The sequence below is a fragment of the Gavialis gangeticus genome, unplaced genomic scaffold, assembly GCF_001723915.1.
Source record: "Gavialis gangeticus isolate Ggan-Ray unplaced genomic scaffold, GavGan_comp1, whole genome shotgun sequence".
In the NCBI taxonomy this organism is placed as follows: domain Eukaryota; kingdom Metazoa; phylum Chordata; order Crocodylia; family Gavialidae; genus Gavialis; species Gavialis gangeticus.
The window spans coordinates 28,403,611-28,413,057 of record NW_017729029.1 but is presented as its reverse complement, the minus strand read 5'-3'; positions in this window follow the sequence as shown (position 1 = coordinate 28,413,057).

The following is a 9,447-nucleotide window of genomic DNA, read 5'->3' as shown; positions in this document are numbered from 1 at the left end:
GTACTAATCCACTTGTAACTCTGGATGCTTGGTAACAACTACTCATTTCAAAATATGTTACTTTGAGGAATTTGATATATTTAAGTGGAGCTGATTCCAATATGTATTTGGCTCAATATTAAAATTAGACATATATATTTTTTCAATATTATGTAATGTGTCATGTTTTATAATACATATGGGTAAGATTTCTGAATGAAGGCCACAGATCAATAGCTAAGCCTTCTACTGCTGGTTGCAAAAAGTGGATTTGTGTATATATTAGGGATTTATATATATATGCATATATATATGGTAATAATAGGGATATATATATAGGGTAATAGGGTATATAGGGTAATGTGTGATGTGGAAAATATATATAAATATATATAAATATATATATATATTTAAAATATATATAAATACATAAATATAAATATATATATATTATATATTTTCCACATTTAATGGAAAGTCTGTGGTATATCAAAGGATATGACAAACTGGGGTAATTAGGATTTTGGGCTGAACAAAGAGACCAAGGGGTCTTTTTCTACCCATCAGATTCAGCCAGCTAAGGAGTGATGTTTTTATCCCTTTTATTCTTAGAAACCTTACCTTTGTTTAATAAAAGTCAAATATATTAAAGAAATTCAAAACATGTTTTGAATCTCCAACTTACAAAAAGGATCACAGCAGGTAAGTATTTACCAGAAAAGGAAGATAGAGGGGACTTGATACAGTGATTCAAAATTATGCAGGTTAGCCTGAGGACTTGCAGTTGTCATCCCACATTCTATCAATAAGTACTGAAATTTTAACAAGGGGCTTCAGAAAGCATTTCTCTCCTTGCCTGTAACAAGTCCATATCCTAGGGATATGTACAATATAGACAGTATGTTCCACAAGGGACCATTGAACATCTATATATAACTAATGAATAAAATTATTTTCTCCTAACCAAAAACCATGATGAAGGCCAGGACCCTGGCAAACAAACTCTTTTTTCAAACTGCAATTAATGGAATAGTTTTATTTTGTTCCAGAAAGGAAAGTATTCATTAGCATCATCATCACAAAGGATATGAGGGATACAGAAAAATATTAAACTACTGTGACTTGGAAAAAAAAGGCAGAGTAAAATCCATATATACAAAGGTACAGCCAGGAAGTTCTGTGCCTTGGGAGGCATTGGCTTGTGGGTCAACAGCAGTGGCTCGGTTGCTGATACTAGATTAGCAGCAATGGCAGTTGATATTTTTTTGCATACTCCCCTCCAAACCCACTAAATTAGCACCCAAATCTGGTGCCCTACTCATTATATTACTGCTTATATACTGTATACAGTGTGGATGGAGCCTAGGACTTTTTTCATTTCCAGAATATCTGCCATTAAATTCATCCTTCTAAAACAAAAAATATTTTTTTAGATTATTTTTATGAATAACAAATTTCAACTCAATGCGTGAGTTAGATCTAGGTTTGATATAGCTGCCCTGGAAGGGAAATTGCTCTAATCCCTTCTATTTAACTAAGAGACTATTTTTTTAAAAGCAACCATCCCGCAGAAATCTCTCATAACAAGAAAACATGCATGTCAGTCACCAAGATTTGTAGTTGGTAAGCATAAAGCACACATACAAATACAAAGGAAATTGTTCTTCATCCACTACAGCAGATGGGCATGGAAGAAAATAGTGCAAGTTACTGATCAATAGTGATATTTGAAGTAATACAACTTGAGGGAAGATTAAATTTACTCTGATGCTACAGGGTATAACTTCACACTGAAGGGGTCAGGAAGGCACTTCATCTTATGTTCAGGGCTGCACATTTGACTTGGATCAGTATTTTATGGATTTTTTTTCCTTCCTCTGATGCATTCAAGTATTTGCCACAGCCAGCGGCATGGCGCCAAATAGCTCTATGCTCCTATTTGCTTTATCATGGAGACCTAATTCAATTTTATAACAATGGAACATTCTAGAAGTAACTCAGAATGGAACTCTAAAAACAGTAATCTTGAGCTACTGTTCATTTTATCAAAAGCTGCAGTCTGGCTTGGTAAGTCTCCTTTGTAATAGACAACCACTTTGAAATGTACCAGCACAATAGCCAAGGAAACTTTTTAATTAGTTATATTTAGTTATTTCAAAATGCTTCCCTGTTGAAAGTTTCTTTAAACAGCACTAAGGCAGTGTAACAGTTAAGTGGCATTTTAACATATTATTCTTGTTTATTTGCTGTACCCCTATCTCTAATCTATTTGCATCTCTTTTATGTTTTAGAACCATATTTTTTTGTCTCTTTTCCAATGTTAATTTCAAACTTAAGATTAATTCAGGTAAGTAAACATGTTGCTCTTTACCTGGAATGCTATAATATTGCAAAACACTTTCACTGAAATGCTGCAATATTCTAATCTCCAAAGAATTATCCATTCTAATAGGGGGGCAGGTCAAGGTTTCAAAAGTAAAAATGTCAGAAGTTGATCCAGAGCAGAAGTTACTCTCACCAAAATAAATGAGTCTCATCTGTATCCATTGATTTTAAAGTATTGTGTCTATTGTTGTTATGCTCCCTACTTGAAAACAGGAACAGTTTATAAAAGATGGAGAAGCATGAACTACAGTTAATGATGGAAAGCTTTAACTTGTGTGGCAATATTAGCACCCAACTCATGCCTCCATCATCTAATTATCACCCTAACACCATGACCTGACATCATGCTCATTAGAAGCAATGAATCTGAAAAACTGTACTTGCAATGACACTGACAACACAAATGGAAGAAATAAATAATTAGAAATTGTCTTAGAATAACTATTTAAACAGCATGTTAAATCATCTTTTGTTTAACTTTTTATGATATCAGCATTCCAAGACTGTAGTCTTGCTTTCCATTTTTATATCAAATAATTTAAATTTCATTTGTTGTAATAAATCATTTTATGGGCTTTATAAAAAGGTGTATTAATATCTGCTGGAACTTCTAGTGAAGTGTGGATGTATTGTACGATGCTGTTAATAGTAAAATTATTCTTAATAGAAGCATCAGGAGGCATCTCATATCTGTAATCAGCATCACCTATGAAAGTTAATTCTGCAGAGTTACTCTATTTCTGGATCATATTGTCCAAAAATCTTTTAATTTCCTTGCATTTTCTTCTATCTTCAATGCATTAGCACTTCTGAACTTTAGAAAATAAATGTTACTTGCACCAAAAAGTAGTGTACTGTAGTTGAATAGTGGTGGAGTGGGGGGAAGCAGGTGTTAGTTTCTACTTTTGGATACATGGTATATTCCATTAATGTTGAGAAAAGCTCACTTTTTGTGCATACAGTACGCCCCAGAATAAAATATGCACCATGTTTTTGAAAGGCAGAATAAAGGAAATAATAAAAAAAAAGATCTTTCCTTGTAATAAGTAACTGAATAGTATCAGCTATGGAGCTGAGCCTGCTCAGTGCTTTGCTCCACTTTCACTTTTACCCAGTAAGGCAGAAACTGCTTTTGATATATGTGTGACATATAATGTGCAGTGCAATTTCCAGGAGCTGCTTTTTAGTAAAAAGGTGTATGCTGTATGCATGCAAGAAAATCCCGTATTCATGCCTGCTTCTCAGCTGTTACAACTTTTTTGTTTTTAAACTAGTCTACATCCTCTCTAGCACTATACTGAATACTATTCTAAATTAATTATATATTACATCTGTGAAGCTATAATTAAAGTACATATTACATAAAACTACTCAAAACATGACCAAAGTTAAATGAGACTCAAATCTGGGAGGAAGCCTCCAGGAAAAAGAAAAGGCTAACTGGGAGTAGTTATGGTTATATGCTCTCTTCCTTTGCTTCATTTCATGTAGACCATAGGCTGAATAATTACAGGACTCTACAGAAAAAATGTTGAAGGCCAAACTAACAGATTGTGTGTCTGCTGGAGAAACAAGCATTCCCATGCAAAATTACCCTATGTATATAGTCTTGCAAAAAATGTTTCTCTTGTGAAATCTTCCCTAGAGCATAATGAGAAGAGATTTCTGCCTGCATATTCAGGTCTCAAGTGATCTGTTCTTCTTTGAATTAAATGAGATGCCTCTCCTTTGACTATTATTTTGATTGGGGGAAAGCAATACAAGCATGGGGACTTTACTGAATTAATACACACCTGATTCTATTCTCAGAATGATAGGTTACACAACCGTTGGGCTACTGTCACAGGTGAGGCCACCTCTACACATTACATGCATAACAAAATGACTGGGTTAATTTAGAATGTCTATACATCTAAATTAACTATCATGCCATAAAAAGGGCCAACCAGCTATAAAGTTAGGGCTGAGAAAAATGTACTAATTTTATACTTGGTTTCTATCCAGTTTTAATCTGACACAGCTATGTCCCTGCGGCTGGGAGCCCTGTCAACTGACAAGACTCCTGTCTAGGGTAGTGCCTCATGTGCTGCTGCAGATCAGAATTAGAGAATCATAGAAAATTAAGGTTAGAAGGGACCTCAGGAAGTTATCTAATATAACCCCCTTCTCAAAGCAGGGCCATCCCCAATTATCAGGCCAGCCCAGGCTTTGTCTAGCCAGGTCTTAAAAACCTCCAGGAATGGAGATTCCACAAGCTCTCCTGGTAACCTATTCCAGTGCTTTACTACCCTTCTAGTGAAAAAGTTTTTTCCTAATATCCACCTAAACTTCCCTTGCTGCAGCTTGGGACCATTGCTCCTTGTTCTGCTATCTGCCACCACTAGGTACAGTCCAGCTCCATCCTCTTCAGAACCAACCTTAAGTTATTAAATTCCCACCTCAGTTTTCTCATCTCCAGATTAAATAAACCCAGTTTCCTCAGCCTCTCCTCAGAAATCATGTGCCCCAGGCCTCTTATCGCTTTTCTGCCCTCCACTGGATTCCGTCCAATTTGTCCGCATCTTTTCTGTAGTGGAGGGGGGGGGACCCAAAACTGGTCACAATATTCCAGATGTGGCCTCACCAGTGTTGAATGGAGGGGGAAAATCACTTCCCTTAATCTGCTGGCAATGTGCCTACAAATGCAGCCCAGTATGCTATTAGACTTCTTCACAACAAGAGCACACTGTTGGCTCATATCCAACTTATTGTCCACTGTAACCCCCAAGTCCTTTTCGGCAAAGCTGCTGTTTAACCAGGTCTGTACTGGTGCATGAGATTGTTCCATCCTAAGTGCAGGACTTTGCAATTGTCCTTATTGAACGTCATAAGATTTCTTTTGGTTCAATACTCCAATTTGTATAGATCTCTTTGAATCCTAGTCCTATCCTCCAGTGTATCTACTTCTCACCCCAGTTGATCCACAAACTTGCTGAGGGTGCACTCCATCTCATTTTCTAAATCATTGATCAAGATACTGAACAAAATTGGTCCCAGGACCAGCCCCTGGGACATTCCACTTAAGGCCAGCTGCCAACTAGACATTGAGCCATTGATTCTACCCTCTGAGCCAGATGATCCAGCCAGTTTTCAATCCACCTTACAGTCTATTCATCCAACCCATACTTCCTTAGCTCACTTGTAAGCATGTTATGGAAGAGCATATCAAAAGCCTTGCTAAAGTCAAACTTTATCAGGTCCACTGCTCTCCTCATATCCACAGAGCCAATCATCTCATCATCTAAAGCAATCATAGAAGGCTGAGTCTTATTTGCTGATAAGCCTCCCATCTATGCAGTAGGAGCCAGTGCAGGGGTAGCCCAGGATTGTGATCCAGGGCTCCCCCTACACTGGCAATAAGTTGATAGGTTCTGATGCTGTCTCCCAGAATCATGCCTCCTGCCATGCATCCTGCTATGGAGTGATGTATCTTTGAGCTGGACACACAATGAGTATTTTAAGCTAGTTTTGGGGGTGTTGGTTGTAGCTGTGTTGGTCTAAGGACATAGGCAGACAAGGTTCTTTAGATAAATGTGATATATTTTATTAGAACAACTAAATAGATGGAAAAAATGTTTTTTGCAAGCTTTTGGGCACAAACATCTTCAGGCAAAAGGAGTGTGTGCTGTTGTTTTGTGTTCTTCTGGATAGAATAGAAACCAATATGCAAAACGCAGGTCTGTGATCATAGGCTCTGATCCTCACTGCCACACATTTGCATTTTCACAGACCTGCATTTTGCATATTGGCTTCTATTTCATCCAGGAGAACACAAAACAGCAGACTCTCTCTATGCCTGAAAAAAGGTGTTTGTGACCAAAATCTTGCATAGAACAATTTTTTCAACTATTTATTTGGTCAAATAAAAGATATCACATTTACCCAAAGAAACTTGTCTGCCTAAAACCAGTTTCAGGTGTCAATATGCAGACAATCCAGAGGTTCAGAGTTCCAGGATATGCCCAAAATTACCATGTAACAAGGCCCTCAGTGCAGGATAGGCCTGTCCACCAGCCATTCTACTATAGTAAAGTAAGTATAAAATAATAATAATAAAATCTTAGAAAAACAGACAAAGCTCATGATAAAATAATAAAAAAGAAATCTCCTCTTATCTTTGGGTACTAAATACATCTTTTTCCTTCTATTGAAAATTACTTGCTTTTCCATGGGGCTCTGAGTAATGACAGAGCCCCTAGAGTTAATTTAAAATATGGCTCAAAATATTCAGGATCCATCTTACTTCTGTTCATATCAGAGTCTGATTCTATGTTCTGACTATGTCTGATTGTAGTCTGTTGCAATATTTTAAATAAATTTGCACAGTCTGAGGCAACTAACTGGCCACGATAACCCACAGTACTTAATATAACTAATAAGTCACCCTAAGGTTTCTTGACTAGATGGCTTGATGTTCTACTTTCAATCTCACAACCTCACAAGGAGAATTACCTGGCTTACTTGTTCTTTATATTTCTTTAGTATTCCTAAACATGTTGCAAACTAGAATATGTATGCTTAGCAGGTTCCTAGCACCCCAGCAAACAGAGACAATCTATGCATAAGACATGTATTCATATTTAAAGGGAAGGAGTAAAAATAAAATAAAAATGTCAACACATAAAAGCATCCTCACCGTAATAGCTTTGGGCAATCAAGTACATGTGTAAAGGTAAGACACTCTGACATTTCTGAATGTGCTCAATTATAGAGTTATAGCTTTATTTTAGAATAGAAAAATAAAAATAGTTCTCATGTGCACATGCACACACACAGACACACACCCAGTCTCTAATACTTAACTGATCATGGGTGACTGAAGATGCCTTGGGGGAGGCACATGCCCCCCCCCCCCACCAGTGACCAGTCAGAGACTGGGGGAGGGGGTCACCCTGTGGCCGATCTTGCTGACTGGGTGATCCTCCCGTGGCCTATCATGAGATGGCCTATTGCTGTGGTCAATCATTGCACCCACTTCCAGGAGCGGCTGCAGCTGATTCCAAGAGTGCAATGGAGCTGCACTCCCCGGTCAGCGCTTGCAGGGGAGGCATCTGTGCTCCCTCCTGCTCCCCACGACCCATCACCTAAATGGTGAGTGTAGCTGGTCAGGGGGTGTACCGGTGCTCTCAGGGGGTATACATGCATCCTTGTGCACCCCCTACGTGTCACCACTGTATATGATAAATATGCAGCATAAACAACTCTTGAATATATGAGGGCATCTGTTTCTGCCATAAGGAAGCATAGTTATTGAGTATGAAGGAGGCCCTTTCATAGGCATATTTCTGACCAGACTAAAAATAAGAACTGAATAAATTGCTTTAGGTACCAGTCTGATAATGGTATGCCCTTGTAGACTTGGAATAATTATCAATAAATGTGTTTCAAAATGAAGTATTTGAAAGCAAGATATTTAAAAATACTTTCCTGAGCAGTCATAAATAATATATCCCCCTTGTGAGAGAGAGTTTCAAGGGGAAAAAAGTTTTAAATAGTGAAAGAAAGAAGACATCTCTGTAGAAATATACTTTTTTCTAAATTAAATAGAATGAGTTACAATGATCCATGAAATATTAAAGATTGTTAAGACTGCACATCTCCTTCATCATCATGTCCCTAGTAAAGAAGGCAGATGTATTTATTTTTTAGGAACTATGGAGAGATTTCATTTATGCTTATGCCAATTTACCTTAACTGTGCACTACAATCCTGACTAGAGTACATTTTTCTTAGTGGATAATCTCATTACAGAGAATACCTTTTGTTGATTACCATTTTTTCCACAACAGCTTTGGCAGTGGTCTACATGAAAGATCTATTTGAGAAAAGTGCAACAGATGCAAGGTACCATACAAAACACTTGCTTTTTCTCAGGTAACAGTAGACGTGGTTAAAATAGAAAAAGAACAAATCTGTTTTATTAAGGCTGTTTACTTCTAGAAAAAATGAATGTATCTATGCAGAACTCAGTAAGTAGGTGCAGAATTATGGATTGAGAGATGCAAGAATTTGAAACTTTAGGAAACTTCATAGTAATATTTTTGCTCATCATAAGTTATCCAGGTGCATTAGCAGAATTTGGGAATTGCAATGAAAAGAAGAGACCGATGTAAATATTAACTGTGTCTAAGGAATAAACCCCAATCTAGCCACATCTACAGTAAATTTTCATTCTTATTGCTTGATTGCTCACTCTCTTTTTTCTCTCTTCTTTACATAATCTGTTAGTATTGTGTGGCTCCTTGGGCATGTCTACATGTGCATAAGTGCTCTGTGGTTACTGCACATTAAATTTAGTATCTGTAATGTATTAACCAAATGTGTAGTAACTGGTACTACTGTATGGTAGTGATGGCTCATGCCCTTTAAGTGACACTAATACACAGGAGAATTGGTTTATTGTTCATTTAGCATCTTATATAGACACACCCCTTGTATGTGAGGTTAGATTCTATGTCTTTACCTGCCAGTAACTGCACTATAATGAGTGAAAGTGTTGTCCTGTGGGGCCAGGCCAACTCTCAGGTTCTCAAAATTGCACTGTTAGATGGGAGGGTGTGACACAATTGTACATATACACACACAAAAGTCAATTAGGTGCATACACACATACCCACTAGGTGCATATACCCCCACCAGGTGCATACACACACACTATCAACACAGGCACATATACATTCAAAATTTCCAGCCTAGGCACATGCACACCTATCACCAATTTGAGCACATACACACTACACACACCAAAAATTAGACAAAATCAGTTACCAATACCTGCACACCCAATACACATACATGGATCACTTATTCGTATATCACGCACATGATGACATATATATATGTATATTCACCAGTTCACACACATACCACCCACCTACACATACACACAGGTGAGTTCCTAACTTGGGTGGTATGGTCTGTATGTGTGTGCTTGGGGTAACTGGGATACCTAGGGGAAAATTAAGGTGAGAAAGTGAAAGTGTAGGGAGTGAAAGTTGCTGGGACTGGGATTAGAACTGATAGACTAGAGAGAAGCCGATCTGA